Genomic DNA, 16,207 nt, shown 5'->3' with positions numbered 1-16,207 from the left:
TGACAAGAAAAGGCCAAAGTGCGCTCAGTGGCTGGCAGTCATTTTATGGCTATAGTCCTACAGCAGATTTACTTAGATGACGTCAGTGGCTCAAATCCAGCTTTTCTTTGGTAGCATTTACCACTTGCCTCTTGAAGCCTCCACTATGCTACAGAGCAGTAGACCATAATCAAAATTCCCTTTGTGAAATAGAGTTTACCTCAGGGCACAGAGGCATTGCTAGCTGAATTGCAGGCTCTTCACCCTGTACTGCATGCCCAGAAATAAATAACCTACAATACTGTACTTTCCTTAATACAGAAGAACCATTAAAAGCAGTTTGCTACCTAAAAAAGCATTCTTTAATTTATTTCCAAAATCTCAGAGGCCAGAATATTAGTTCATTTTCCAAGTAACCAAGAGCTATGATAATTCTACTACACTTTGGACTTCTTTGTATTGTTTTTAGAGATTTTGGAAGATAAAGTTATTTATGGGTCATTGTTTCACCAACAAAAAATGTTACTAATGCTAGAGGCTAAAGTGAATTGGTATAGAAAGCTGCATATTTTAAAATTGTCTTTCAAATGTGCCCCTTTAACTGCTTATCTACAACTGGTCAGTAAGTATAAAGTAAATATGCCAAGAAGCAGAGCAAGAAATTATTGTGCATAAATAACAGTCAATTTAAAGTGCAAAATGCACATTATTGGGAGCTATGGATTTCCTATCACAAAACAATGACTGGAATTAATGAAACACTAGTAAATCCAAGTCAAGCAGACACCAAATCAACTAAAACTTCACAGGCTCTGAAGTTTAACTAAAAAACCAAAAAAAAAACCCCAAAACCAAACCCCACAACCATACGAAAGATGCATCTTATTGTACTAAATAAACAGAGATTTGTTATGTTTTAATGGACCCACCAGTCCAAAGACACCATACTCATTACGGGTGATAACTAGACACATTAGTGGATTGAAAATTGCCTCTCACATTTAAGCACTTAGACATTAGTTATAGGGAAGATGCACACATGCCTGACAGAGAACTGGAAGCCTCAATATCTCTCCTTTCCCAGCCTCTTTGCTTACCTTCCCCCCAGTCACACCAGAATGAGAGATCAGAGGTCTAATCTGCAATGAGCCAGAAGACAAAGAATGCTATTATCATCCAACTGCATGAGTCACACCATGGACCTGAACTCTAAATCTGAATTTGAAACAGATTTAAAATTTGAGGTGACCCCCAAAGTAGTTCTAAGTGGACAGATGCTAGCATTTCATGTCCTTGCAGAGAAACTGAAAGCCTCTGTTAGCAGCTTTAGATGCCAAGCCAAGGGCAGGAAACCTTTCCCATTTTCTGCAGGTGTCCATGTTGACTCAGGCACAGCGGTGAGGTGGGAGCACTACCTCTCACTTCACTGCTGGCTTGGTTGGCCTCTAGGTGATCTGCCAGCTCCTGCATTTTTCCATGCAGTTCATCTGGGTGGACTTAAAGAATCGCCACTGTTCTGGACTGTCATACTACTCGCTTGTTCCAAAGGGACAGAAGAAAAATTTTCTTCTCTCTGACCTCCTTTCATTACTAGAAAAGTGGTGTCAGCAAACAGATTCAGATGATTGTTCTTTGAGAGAGAATCTGGTCCTTTTATTGGTCATTAGGATCCTGGACACGAAAGGCATTTTACAAGCACAAGCAGTCCTTTCTTTCCAATAGCCAGGGCAAGGAAGGAGTGGAAGCAGCACGGCGACTGGCATGGGCAAAAAGACCAAACAGCAAGACCACATCCATGAGCAGCAGCAGTAGAAATAAGGTAAGGAGAACCTGGCAAGATGGATAGTGAAAGGAGAGAAACAAAAAGCCACCATGATTAGGAAGGAGAGCCTAATCAAGCACTGCCCAAGAGCAAGTAAGTGAGGAGGGGTCCAGGCAACCAGAGAGGGATGCAGTGCCCTGTAAGGAACAGCCCGACGGAGCCTGTAGGGCAGAAGACACAGAGGAATGTGCTGCAAGGTCAGAGAGCAATAGGGACAAATCCAACCCTAAGGACATCATTGCTGCATTGAATTGAAGACTTTATTTATGGTTTGAGACTTTTCCTGCAACAAGATAATTACAGCCAAAGAAAGACGGGGGTAGGGGGAGGATGAAGGAACTTCCATTGAATCTTCAAGTCTCCTACAAGGCTTTCAGTTGATCATGGAAAATGTAGAAATAAAAAAACCAAAAATCTTCAAAGATCAGCTGACAGCAGATATAGGGACACAATTGTTTTTAAAGGTTGGGGTTTTTTAAAGAATAAAAGTAAAATCAGGGATGTGGAAAATGAAACTGTTTAGAGAGTTTTGCCTTTTATTTTGAACTGTAAACCAGCTTTAAGATGAAAAGTGTGTACACATGGTGGTGGTAGATTAAATATTAATAAAATTTCCTTTCAAACACTATATATTTTGTAATTGAGATACACATAGCAGAGGCTTTAATCCACTAAACCTCTATGAATTTACCTTTTCTTCTAAAGTCTGTTCTGACATTTTCTCCCCTCAAAACCGAAATGTCATTCCTGAATTATAATCTCCCAACAGAAAGACAACCATGTAGAAAAACATGCCAGCTAATTCCAAAAATAAGCACCATTGTTCACAGCACCATGAGGTGAATGAATGGCGAGATTCCACCAAGGGAATAACTGTGATGTCCATAATGTTAAGGAATAATTTGGCACCAAAAATACCCAAGGCCATACTGGTTGGTGATTCAAACATGAAGCATATCAAAACGCTACTGATAAGCTAAATTAACAGATAGCTTATCTGAAGCATATACTAGCCATATGGTGCCACAACTTCTGTTGCCTGTTGCTGGCATAACAATAGGCTACTGCAGTCTTAGACTGGAAGCACTATTTGACAAACTGTCAACAGCATTCTTATTTTTTTGCAGAGCTCTAGGGCAATGGCACACTTGCGGATTTGCATTTTTTTTTAAACAGGTGAACAAAGAGTAAACCAGATGTCAACTTTAGAAATCGAGCTGTCTGGATCAGGAGATTTAACAGAGTCAGGCATACTGCTACAGCTCAAATCTAGACAATGAGCTTTTCTAAAAACACTCTGGCCTAGGGGAGTGGCTATTTAAAACACTTGGCTTCTTTTATTTCAGCACTATGGAAGTGAATTCTGCTCTTAAGTGCCAGCTCAAATGAAGTCATTTTGTTTCACTGGGGCTTTCTTTGCATTTTAGAAATGTAGCGTGTACTGTAGTAAAGACAAGTATGAAAAAAAAAATTCTGATTCTTTTTCAGCTAGAAGCTGGGTAAAATGGGGGGTGTGTGGCAACTAATAATTTGATCACATACAAAAAAAAAATTAAAAAAAAAATATCCGTGAAAGGATAATTGGAGTACAAGTTAAACGAAATTTATTTTCTCCTCATTAAAAACAAAACAAAACAAACAAAAAAAACCTGAAAACACTTTTGAAAGCTTTAGAAAGACCTGGTATTTACAACCTCCTCAAGCTCCACGAAGACAAGGTGTGAATACTGACCAATAAGGAAGATTTACAGTGGGATTTTAATATGTTACAGAAACACAATTGGTTAATACCACAAGAAATCATTAAAGTTGTCTTCTTACGTTATTTAGGACAATGAAATCTTTGTTACTTACATACTATTTGAGGAAAAATCTTTTAATAACAACACAGTAATCCACTCAATCATTTCAAAAATTGACAAAATAAAAACTACTGACAAACAATATATAGTATATATAATCAATATATAGTAGAATCTATGGTGTTCAGTTACGAAAACCTGCTTTTAGTTGTGTTCTGTAGGAGTGTGAAAGACATAATGAGAAAAATAGATAACTTTCTGTTCTAATAATCTGTTCTGCTTTGATAGGCAGTTATTGGAACATATTTATTTTCTGACTTATACCCAGCTAAGTATGTAGCATTTTTAGATTATCTTTTCAAATTGTTCTTGAACATTCTCAGTTTAAAAAAAAAAAACACACTCCTTTCATGTTAAGTTGAGATTGCACTTGAACTCTTTCCAAAAGCCAGAGCTGTACTGAATTATGATAATTAGAAAGCTGTGCGCATAAAAGGCAGCACAGTTGATGCATTTAAAAAAGTTCATGCCAGAGAATATAAGTTCAATATGTTCTCACATAATTAACATTTCCCATCATTAGCAGCAGTTTTCAGTTCATGTATCTGTAAAAACAACAGCATTCGTCATTGTTTTAGATTCCCAGTCAATAGCATTTTAATAGTTTTACACATAATCTAAACTTTCCTTCCCTTCCCCCTCCCAGCACACTGAGATTTCACATCCTACCTTCTGACCTGCTAGCAAATAAACTCGTATTTTGTGCTCATACCCTTCTGCTGCCACACAGACTATCTCAGATTTGAAAGTTTAGTGAAGAGTTAATAAGAGCTAGAAATCTAAGAAGGCCATTTGGAAAGGTACAACAGGATGCAGAGGGAATAATCACGTTGTTCCAGTAAACAATGACTAGAAGACAAAGAACAAAAAGTTGTAGGTGATACCTTCGACTGGACAGGAGCCAAACTAAAACGGGCTGCCTCTGACAAACCCAGACACAAGCTGGAGGGTCTAGGAAATGGGGTTGCAGCCCTGCACCAACCAGGCAAGCATTTATAAACCCTTTACACACTCTGCGGATTTTCATCGCGTTCTTGACATATGTACAAAAATTCATCTAATAAATAAGGGCATGCAGCACATGACGGGTTATTCTGAGACATTCATAGACTTCCTGTGGGAAGTTAGTTATTAGGAGTCAGATTAGTTGTTAGGAGTCAGATTTTGATACAGGCTCATTGCCTTCTTTCTCTTGCCTTCGCTTCTTCAATCCCTGTGTTTTAAACTAAATATAATTCTGGGGGAACTTTAAAAACCTGATATAGTATAAAAGTTGCTGAATCTGCATCAACACAGAGAGAAATTTTGGCTCTACCAATAACAAGATAAAACTCACAGTGATTGCAGTGGGATCAGGATTTCATACAAAAACAAGAGAGGTTCGGGGTATTAAATTAGAAAACTCCTAGCTGAATTTTATGCGACAAATCTGAGGAGCAGATTTGAAGTCTGCAACTTTTCACTCTCTTATGTTTTGGAAATGAGCAATCATTAAAACCAAACACAAAATTATTCCAGGAAATATTATTCCATCCTTGTTCCACTTGCAAAAGTCAAAAGGAGTTTTGTGCAAGAACAGGGAGCAAGATATGGTCATAAAATGGGAATTTATTGCAGAGATTTTTCTTCTAAAAATGTGTCTTCAGTGTGGCTTAGAGTCAGTTGGCTTTACAATAAATAATACCATTAATCCGTTCATATATCACAGGATACAATTTAAATTATACAGTACTTGCATAAACTGCCACAAAACCTCTAACAGCTGTTTCTTTCAGGGAGATGATTTACCTCTTTTGAGTTCTAAAATTTTGTTGAGACTCACTTAAATTTATTTTTTTTAAATAATAAATGACTGTAGTTTAGGAATATAAAACATTCCTACTTGAGGCAAGCACTAATGGCAAAGTGCAGCATGGTGACAGAACAGTAATTAAATCTCAAATCCCAGAAATAAGTAACTACTATTTCTCTCATGCAGAATTAGGTTGCTCTGATGAACTGGGGATTTCAGAACCATTTTTAAAGGGCCAATTTGCACCCACATTACAGCCACCATAATAGAGCAACAGGCCATATGAAGACCATGGAATTAAACTGAACTGAGACCAGATTTTTAAAAAGTCAGCCCTCACCTCATATTTGCACATGCCATGAATAAGAGCAGAAATGGAATGAGTGACCAACTTTTAATAGAAATTTTCCTGCAAGTTTTAGAAAGATTACAAGCAAAGCAGAACATAAGCCCCGTCCAAAAATTCAAAAAAATGTGTGGCAAGTCTGATATTCTTTTTAATCAAAGATACTGAATAGCATGCACGTCCTTTAGACATCAAATATCATACTAACCATGTACATAAAGCATATGCTGTAAATATCTTCGTATTTGATCCAGCAAATGTTTATTCCTATGAGTCATCCCAGTCACTTTAACCTGAGTAGGGATTGGATCTAGCAAAGCTTTTCTTCTTAAATAAATGGAATCACTTCAGAAAGACAGTTTTTAAACCATCTCTGGAAAGATATAGTATTAATATGAATGCCACAAAGAAATATCAAATAAAAAGAAGTGATGTATGCGTGCGTATATACAGTCAGAAACCATGCGTCCAAAACGTAATGTTTGGAGGTAACCTTCTCCCAAACACACACATTCAGAACTGTACAAAAAAACTTCATGTTTTGGAAACAGTCTTAGGCACCTTCCAATAAAATCGGATTACTTCTACTGGAATTGTTCCAACAGTGTACCATCCTACCTTATAGATTGAAAACTGACAGCTATATCATAATACACAATTATATATTTTTATCTTTCACTTTTTTTTTTTTTTTTTTTTTTTTTTTAAGTGAAAGACACCAGAATTTCTCTGTAGCTCCAGAGGTCTTTATTACACTTTTGCCTGCACTATATCTTGAAAGTTTGCTTACAATATGATCTACAAAGGTAGCTTAAAAAGAAAGAAGGAAGAAATCTTTTTCTCCCTGCATGTGACCTAACTGAGCTTAACTTTTTCAGGCGTGGACAAACAAAGCCTAAAAACCACTTTAACGATATCCAAAACCACTACACAGTCCAGCAACAACAACAACAAAAAAACACTAGTTACAAATTATACCAAGCATGTTACACACATGCTCACACATCTCCACACATCACAATATGCTATCATTTCTCAGCTGGAAACTCACGGCGGGTCTACTTCATAATTAAGTTTCTGTTGTTCTTTTTTAGCTGTTTAATTAAAACTCCTTTAAGCAGAGGCTGTCTTTACTAAGACTCTTGTCAAATCAAAATTTTTCCCTCTGCTTCACCGCTCGCATACATCCCACTCAGCACTAAGAAACAGTACAGAATATAAAACCGTAATTTGAATCTCAAGAGCTGCTGTTACACTCTCCTGATTGCAAAGGCTAATAATATTTACTTCACCAAAGCAGTGTATGTAAAATTGATGCTCAAAATACACCTAACATGTTTAGTGATAAAGTACTTTCCAAAGGTATTTCTAAGAAGAAAAATTGAAATAAATCCTTTGCATCCAAAATTGGTGCTTGGTCAGCTGATAAAAACCTGCAGCAGACAAAATGCAGAATTATCCCTATTAGTACAGAAAATGCCTTTTGACCCAATTTAAAACCAGTGTAGTGTGAAAAGACACGTTTTACCATGAAGGTGAAAAATAAATGCACCTCAAAAAAGTTTACCCTTACTGAAAATAATTTCAAAAAGTTGATTTTAAAAACTTGCAAGTTCAAAATGTGACCCAAATATAAAATCAATTTTGTGTTTTAAGAACATTCACTGTATGAATTCCTGTATTTCTATTCCCAAATAAAGTATGCATATATGTATTTTTATATATGTATACACACACACACATATATACCAACAAACATGCAAGCTTCCCTCCCACAACAGAAGTAATTTAATATACAGGTCTGTGTCATTTTTGATAGCACCATCTTACCATCAGTACAATCTAATATCCCTGTAATGGTATTCCCCAACTATTTATAGAGACAGAATACATCATACATCACAGACACGCATTCCCAATCTAGGGTTATAAGAAGAATCCTACATAATTTTAAATTAAGTCCTAATGTAATTATAAACATTTTTGTTTCCATATTCAATTGCAGGTAGCACTTAGTTATTTACATGAATTTTCCTGTAAGAGGCATTCCCACAGAGATTTCCATATTAGATGCACTGCATAATAACCGAACATTCAGCTTGAGAAAACAGTATTTTATCCGTACAGCTCCAAATTTTGCCATTATCTAGGTTAGATATCTCTGTAAGACCGCTAACTGGCAATACTGAGTTTCTAAACTTTATCAGCACTAAAGGAAAGCAAATATGCTTCTGTTAGACAGGAATACAGCCGTACAGATACTTTTTTATCCCTGAGGCACTGCCATTTCAGCTTACATTTCTTATATATGCTATTTTACGTCAGAAAATGCCAGTACCATCTGATGTTTCCTGGCCTTTCTTTCCCAGATGGTGTTCAGCAACGAACAGTTAAAAAACTCTGGGAGCCATTTACATTCAGAAAGCTAGACCAGAACTGCTCCCTAACTTTCCAGCACTTCTGGAGGTCACTTTTCATTTCTTCATATCAAAGGCAGGCACTTGTTTCTAGTAAGTTAACAACTCTCCTGAGAAACGTGGGTGGCTGGTATTTCATTGTTTCATAAATATTTTTATACTGTAACACCATTCAACTTAAAACAGATTTCAAGAGGAGAAAAATCATGACTAGGATTATGTTCAACTGAGGTAGGAGCACGAACTTTTTAACTTGGTAAAAATAGACTTTTTTCCCCTCTCGCTTTATTTCCCCTCGTTGGTTTTGTTTAGCTGTTTGGAGGGGGCCGCTTTGTTTTAATTTGGTTACAAAAGCCGTACTGTATAACTTTTTCCCTCCCCCTCAGAAGTGTACTTCCTTTGAAAACGCTCCTTCTGTGAACAAAGGCTGCCACCGGCCCTCCGCATCAGCACTGTGGACATCTGTGGAATACATCTCTTAAAAACGTTACGGATAAATAAAAAACCCTATGGTTCCTACCGAAAGGAAGTTTTCCAGGGACAAGCTCCTCGGTGGTGTTGTAACTGCGACTTTGTCTTTTTTGGATACAATGTTTCTGCTGACTCCCGAAAATTTTCCACTTGAATGTGCAATTAACCAGCAGCAGCGGCAGCAGCAGCAGCTCTGGAGAAGGAGAAGAAGCAGCGAAAAAGGACATTCCTTCTTTCATCTTTTAGAGGAAAATAAAAGCGGGAAGGAAAGCAGAGCTCGGGGCAGCGCAGCGAGCAGCGCTCCGAGCCAGGCCGGGCCGCCCGCACCGCCGCGGGATGGCTCCGGAGGGCGGCGAGCCTCTGTGGGAGCCCGGGGCTGCTCCAACTTCTCCTTCCCCGTGGAAAAAAAATGTGAAAAATGCCAAGGATCGGTGCGCGCGTGTGCGTGAGAGAGAGAGGCGGGGGGGGGGGGGGGGGGGAGTGAGAGAGAGAGAGTGTGAGTGTGTGTGTGAGTGTGTGTGTGAGTGTGTGTGTGAGTGTGTGTGCGCGCCCCTGTGTGCGCGCCCGGCTGCAGAGCAGTGACTCAGGCAACTAAGTGCGAGCGGCGGCGGCGCGGAGCGGCGCGGGGGAGCGGAGCAGCGCGGAGCGGGGCGGGCAGCAGCCGCCTGTTGCAGCTCCGGCCGCGGCCCCGCAGCGGCAGAAACTCCGCGGGAAACAACTTCTCCCCCTGCCGCGGCCTCTCTCCCGCCTGCCCCGGCACCTGCGGGGGCGCCGGCCCCCCGGGCCGACCCCGGCCGGGATCGACCCCCCCCGCCCCGCCGCACAAAGCGCCGGCGGCGTGGCGTGCGCGCCCGCGGCCCCCTCTTACCTGCGCGCCGCGGCCCCCCTCCGCGCACCGCCAGCGCGCCGCACTCCGACGGCAAACTTCGCCCGCCGCCCCCGGGCCGCCCCGGCTATTTATGGCCCCGCGCCTATTTTTAATCCGCCGCTTGGCTATTTATACCGCGGCGGTAGGTTGCCGCGGGCCGGCGGACGGAGCCCTCGGAGGATGAGTTGCTGCCCGGCCGGCGGCGGGGCGGGCCGGGCTCCCGGCCGGGCTGCGCGGCGCCAGCGATGCGAGGAATGCGCGGAATGAGGGGAGGAATGAAATGAACGCGGGAGCGGGGCGGCCGCGGGGCGGAGCGCGGCCCGCCGCCCCCTGCGGCCGCGGGCGGGCGGGCGGGCGGGGCGGCGGGCGGGGCCTCCGCGCCGCGCTGACCTCATAGGGGAGCCCGCGGGAGGGGGCCCGGCGGGGGGAGCGGCGGCGGGGACGGGGAGCCTGGGGCATCGCGCCGCGGCCACCCGGCCGGCGAGCTGAGCGGGCGAGCGTCTGCCGCACCGGGGCTCCCGCAGCCGGGTGTGCGGCGCCTCGCCAGGGGCTGGCGGCGGGGCTCTGGGGCGCTCTGCGGTGGGGGTCCGCAACAGGCTGCGCAGCGCTCCGCAGCGGAGTTGAGAAGTAGGGGATTGCCGCTGGGGTCCGCAATGGGCCGCGGGAGCCGGCTGGGCCCTGCACCCCGCGGGGCGGGGAGCTGCCCCGGGGCGCCCAGCTCCCCCACACGCACAGCCCTGGGCAAACCCCCGTCAGGCCCTGGGGAACGCGGATCTGCCCGCCCGGCGGCCGCCCGCAGCACCCTGGGGCCCAACAGAGCCCCAAGCAGGGGGTGAGCGGGAAGGATTTGTATACATCACCCCCCAACTCAGCGTAGGCACAGCATGGCCCAGGGGTCCACAGTCTCCACCCTGAATCCGGGTCACAACCCTTCTCACAAAACTGGCCCAAGTTTCAGATTTCACAATGCAAGTTTTGCGCCACTCTAGTTGTGAGCCTAAGTGCCGTTAGACTACCCTTCTTCTACTGGCACAACCCATCCCCCAGTAATGCTCCCCAAGCACTGTCATAAGGCATGTCTCCTTCAGTTAATAATCCGCTACCTTATGGAAATAATCACAGGGCAGGCACAGCTGTCGTGCTTGTGAAAATTTGTATTTGCATAAGCAAAGTGGATAACTGGACACCTCGGTGCCTGTTTGTGAAATAAATTGCCTATTTTGATGTGCAAACATACATTTCTAGCCACCTTTGAAAGTTTGCCCAGCAGGGCTACCACTTTTGGAGATGTCAGGAAAATCACATTACAACCTCAGAAGAACCACATGTAGGTGTCATCAGACAGCATTAACATGCTCACATTGTGTGTAACTTCATGGCGTGCTGGTAGAATTCACAATAAATGCCCTGTATATTACTAAATGCCCTGTATATTACTTGAGTATGACATTAAGAAAAGATGCCGAGCATGTCTCTCTGAATACCAGAAACATGCCCGTCCTGGTTCTTTCATGGTACCAACCCGGTAAGACAGCCATGCTGATAACAGCTGCCATTTTAGCCTGAGACTGACCCAGGAGCCTCTCGAACACAAGGCACTTAAAGCTCACGCTGCGGTTCACACAGGGGCAGCGACTGGTTTTTACCTTTGAGGACCAGGCACAGAATGTGTATGATAGACAGTGCAAGCAGAAGATGCAGTGTTCCCACTGATCACATAAATGATACTGACTGAAACCTCCTAAAACCCAACCCTACAGGAATGACATGTAACAAGTAACAGTATCAAATGAAGCTAAAGTTTGAGCAGGGGTCGGACAAAGGATTGGGAGAATGCAAAAATGAACATATCTTAGAATACTTTCTCCCCGCACCATTCCATACTGGTTGAAAAATTTCTTCCCCAAAGTCGGCTACAAGGAACCCCCTCACACACACATACACAGAACTTCTCTTCCCCTCCTCCTTTCCAAACAGCTTTAGTAATATTGTCTAATAAGTGTCTAAGTGCCTGCACAATTTGTAAAATTCAATCACTTTGCAGATGTCTATACGAAATTCATAATGTCTTGAGTTTTCCCAAATCTTACCAACTCTTGTCCAAAGTTGGAACAGAAAAATGGGAAAAAATATTGCCCCTAACCATAGTTTTTTAGTCACTAGACTTAAAGTCACTCCACTATGTTCACTGCATGCACAGAAATGTGAAAAGTCTTTAAATGAATGTGATTTTTTTTCCATAAGGCTTGCAGAGAAAATGCCAAGAATGCTGACTCTAATTTCTACGTCTGTGCAGGGCCCAAAAGATATCATAGCTCTGTACACATGGAGGGAGAATAGCAAATTTTTGGACAATGGATAAATAAAAATAAGAGTTTGAAAACTTCTTACCTATAGCAGTTCTCATAAATGAAAGTGATGAAAAATTTGCAGTGGAAAAGAAAAAAAGGGGTTGTTTCTATACCCATGGTTGTGGATGAACACAAATCAAAGTCCAACCAGGTTGTAGCTGTTTGCCTGTATCTGCAGACAGACAGTTCAGTAGCTCTTTTGCCATGCAGAACTCTTTCAAGAAGGGTAATTAAATTTACCTGATGCCTGCACATTTTGCTGTTAACTGTGAGCATCAGGGAAAGCTCACAAAATTCTGATTATTTCTCAGGTTCTGAACTCAAAAACAAATGCTTGGGGAAGACTGGAAGTCTTACACTAGCACAATGTAAAAGTTCGTCCACAATCCACAGTTTACAGCTCAAGGCTGAGTCCTGACAATATCTTGCTCACAGGCAACTATACCAATTAAACTACCAAATCTGAGGCCAAAATGAACAGCAAACTAGTATGGTGACTAAATCATGGCACTTGCTGAGCATAAGTCTGTGGGCCAGATAGGTCCAGATAAAACCAATAGCCTCTGAACACTGAGATAGGGAAACTCTGTCAAGTATTGATCTTTCTTGCCTCTTGGCTCATATAACCTGAAGGTTGTCATGTCATGCCATACCATATTAGCAGTCACTTCAGAAAATACATACCTGGAATCCCAATGAATTTCTGACAGAAAAAATTGTGTACTGAGGAGACAGAAGGTCTGTGCATTTGTACGGAATGTGAGGATGAGGAAAGACATCAGTGTCATCCAGCCTGTGGTCATCCAGCTAGGGTAGGCTTCTTTGGAGGCCCTGTGGATGAAGAAGGAAGGTACATTGGAGGCACATTCATACGCAGAGAACTTTTCTCTGATGAGCTGCCTGCCCTGTGTTTATTGATGAATGGCTTATTCAGGTACAAAGGTGCTCTGAGAATGACAAAAGTTGAAGAAAACAAAGGGACATTGGGACAAGCCCAGACAGGGGCATTTTCTAGGGACAAACGCTTATCTCAGCTAGTAAGGAGACATGCAAGTGGAGAAGAATATGGGGAAATCTATTAAGAAAGAGAAAGAATGAGATTCAAGAAATGGATGCCAATTTAAAAACCTCAGTGAGAGAGACCGGGGAAAGAGAAGAGACACAGAAAAGAGGAGAGAAGGGAAAGTGAGAAAAAATATTTGTGACTATAGAAGGAAGGCAGGAAGAATAAAAGGAAAGTTAAAAAAGGGGAATAAAAATGGAGAAAGGGAAACCTGGAAAACGGAAGAATCAGTGGGGCAGAAAGAACAGCTGAAGGAAAACCAGCTGGGAGAGCAAGGGAGACTAAAGTTTATGAGAAGAAAAATAGGAAGTAGTAGAAACAGGAGATGGCAGTGAGGAAAGGGAATTAGCTTAGAAATGAAAGGAGTAAGGTAAAGAAGGATAGAAAGAACAAGCAAAGGAATATACAATTAGAGAATAAAAGTCTTGCATTTGTTAGTGAAATATTATTTTGAGTGCGAGTCCTATTGAAACTGGGGAGGAGACAAGTGTGAAGGTACGTAAAGGTAAGAGGAAGGCTGGATTGTGGTTTACGTATAGGAATCACTTTTGTCTTCATTAATGATACTACTGATAGCAGGGAACATTAGCGAGCCTAACGGAAGAGTTGTAGTTCCTTTCCCCTTTGCTGTTAGCTATGCCAGGTACAGGGCACATAACTTACATGTTTCATCCCAGCCACCCAAAACCAGATGATGCTTTTAAGTCTCTAAGAGGTTAAACAGTACCCAAAGATACAGGGTTAACAGAAGTCCTACTTTACTCTAGGAATAAGTAAACTCTCATCTGCCAGAAAAAAAACAGATGGACTTTGCAAATTCTAGATCCAGAGCCCATTTTGACTTGTAATGGACCTCAAAGCTCAACAATGCTTGGATACAGAATTTGGTTATAAACACTGAAAGAATTTTAAAACTGTATTTGGATTGCAGTTCAGATTAGAAAAAAATGCTAATCTCAGGAAATGCTTAAAAGCAGTATGTAGATTAGGGTTAATCTGTAATGTGCAAAGAGTTAAATACCCAAATCAATGTGTTGCTGAACACGCCAACAAAAATACTAGGGAGAATCTGTAATGTAATGGAACAGAGCTCTCCATATTATAAACCTAGCTGCTGAGCTTTGTAAAGCAGCAGACAGTGTAAAGAATGAAAACAAGTAACAGTTTAATAATGAATTACAATAATTGAGTCGAGAGGAAGCCAGGACATGAACCACGGCCTCAGAGCCCAACTGAGTTAAAATAGTACAGAGAGTGGAAATATATAATTTCAGACAATTCTGGTTGCTTATTTCTAAAGGTGAACTGAGAGATTTTTAAAATTACACGACCAGAGTCCAGGGCTGTGTATTTCTCCCATTGATGAAATCACTAACATCAAAATGGTGTAGCTCTTGTCCTGCTTTAGAGCAAACAATGTCAGCACAGCAGCCTATTCCCTCTACTGATAGCAATAATTCTTAGCATCACTGATTGAAACAAATTGCTATGAAAACCACTTGGGTGGTTGGGCTTTTAAAAAGTATTTTGCACTACAAATTTTGTTGTGTTACCATCATTTTCTGCTGGGGGAAAAAAGGAGAAAAACTTTGCTATTCAAATTCCCAAATAATCTCTTTTCTTTGATTCAAGAAAATTTCAGGTTTCTGAGCACTTCTCAGCCTGCTTAATACGCAAATGGCATATTTTCTTCCCTCCCTTCACTTTGGCCCAGATTTCTAATGGTATTTAGATGCTTGAAGTTATGTGTAGGTATTTTTAATCCTCTTCAGTACCTAAGTGCCTAATTTCTTTTGATTTCAATGGTTTTTAGGTTAGTACCTATTCTGGGAAATTGCAATACTTATCTAGACACCTGAAGAACAATAATAGTAATAGCGATAAAAATAACAATAACAATAATAATAAAAGACACCTTAATGTTTATCTTAACCACCTAAGTACCATTAGAGGCTTCCTTTGGATCATGCTCAAAATCTCCATCCAAGGAATATTTTGAAGCACTTAAAAGCACCATCTGCTATGAGAGCTGTTGTACAAGGTCATTCACAAATTCGTTTATCTTACCAAAATGACTCCACAGGTGACTTTTACAGGGAGAGGCAGGCTTTCTTCTTTCCAAAATGAATTAGTTCTAAGTAGGCCTTCTCCAGTCACCAAGAAAAACACACAAACACTATTCCTGGTGTCAGTTTGTCTCAGCACACCCCTGTGGCAGCACAGCCGGCCCTCCACTGCCTATCTTCGCCTCGGAGGCTGTGGAGCATCCTTTCACAGGCAGGCCTTGCCTTTGTCCCCTCTAATGCTGCTGCTTCCAAACTAGCCTGTGGCTGCCTTGCCACCACCACTAAGGCAGGAGGTCCCACAGACCTGGCTCTCTGCTAGGCCTGGCCTGGGCATCTGTCCACATCATTTGTATGGAAAGAAGCATGTTACGGGATGGTAAAGTCATTAACCAACCGAATTTCAAAGAGCAGCAGCAAACACGGGAGTCATTATACCATTTTAACACAAGAAATGGAAGAGATTTCACTAGAGAAAGTGCCAGGCAGCTTCACTAGAGATAGCAACTCCTGCAATAAGACAAATTCCACTTTCACAATTGACTTTGCTGAGACTGCAAAAGGTGCAAATCAGTGCAGCATTTGGACCTATCTGTTTATAAACAACTTTAGGTGTAAGCAGGCACTTGGGTGACATGGAACTGCTGTGTTTCCTGCTGAGGTTCCTCGGCCTCAGGTCAGGAGTGCAAAGGCCGCTTCCCCCATCACACCAAGACATACACAGGCTCCCCTGGCTGCTGCTTCACCTAATCCCTGGAAAGCCACGTGCTAAGGGAGAATTTGCCAGATATTGGGAAAGGCTACCAAAACCAGTGAACCACGAGTGACAGTGTCTAAAGTGAAAACAAACTGTCCTGGACAGGGAAGAATTGTTTAACACTCCTTATCCATAGAGAGTCCAAAGTGTCACTGGAAGTTCTGATAAATACAAAACCAAACTTCATCTGAATTGGAAGGGATACTCGATATATGACCAAGGCAGGTAGGACAGGTTGCACACTGAAGGCCCAACTAGAATATAGTTACCTTTATTTTACACTGATTTTTCCATTTCTCCATTTATAATGCAGGTAGAATCACACATGGTAAAAAAAATAGGGAGAAATCTGAAGTGAGAAAGTCTGAGCTCTGCAGAGGTGTTAAGGTTGATGTTGCTAAGACAGGAAAAAGTCA

At 42.1% G+C, this 16,207-nt stretch overlaps 1 protein-coding gene across 4 annotated transcripts in view; it reads right to left on the bottom strand.

The window, feature by feature from the left end:
- Window positions 1-9,752, bottom strand: part of TEAD1 (TEA domain transcription factor 1) — a 163,550-nt gene extending 153,798 nt beyond the window's left edge. For all 4 annotated transcript variants that reach the window (XM_074842024.1, XM_074842027.1, XM_074842026.1 and 1 more), the window contains exons 1-2: window positions 9,558-9,752; window positions 8,739-8,882 (exon numbers count right to left, since the gene is read on the bottom strand). The gene's annotated coding sequence lies outside the window, so the exon portion shown is untranslated. The remainder of the gene's footprint in view (window positions 1-8,738; window positions 8,883-9,557) is intronic.
- Between the last annotated feature and the right edge of the window lie 6,455 nt (window positions 9,753-16,207).

This window comes from Strix aluco, chromosome 16, assembly GCF_031877795.1.
Source record: "Strix aluco isolate bStrAlu1 chromosome 16, bStrAlu1.hap1, whole genome shotgun sequence".
Taxonomy (NCBI): domain Eukaryota; kingdom Metazoa; phylum Chordata; class Aves; order Strigiformes; family Strigidae; genus Strix; species Strix aluco.
This window is presented reverse-complemented; position numbering and strand designations above follow the sequence as displayed.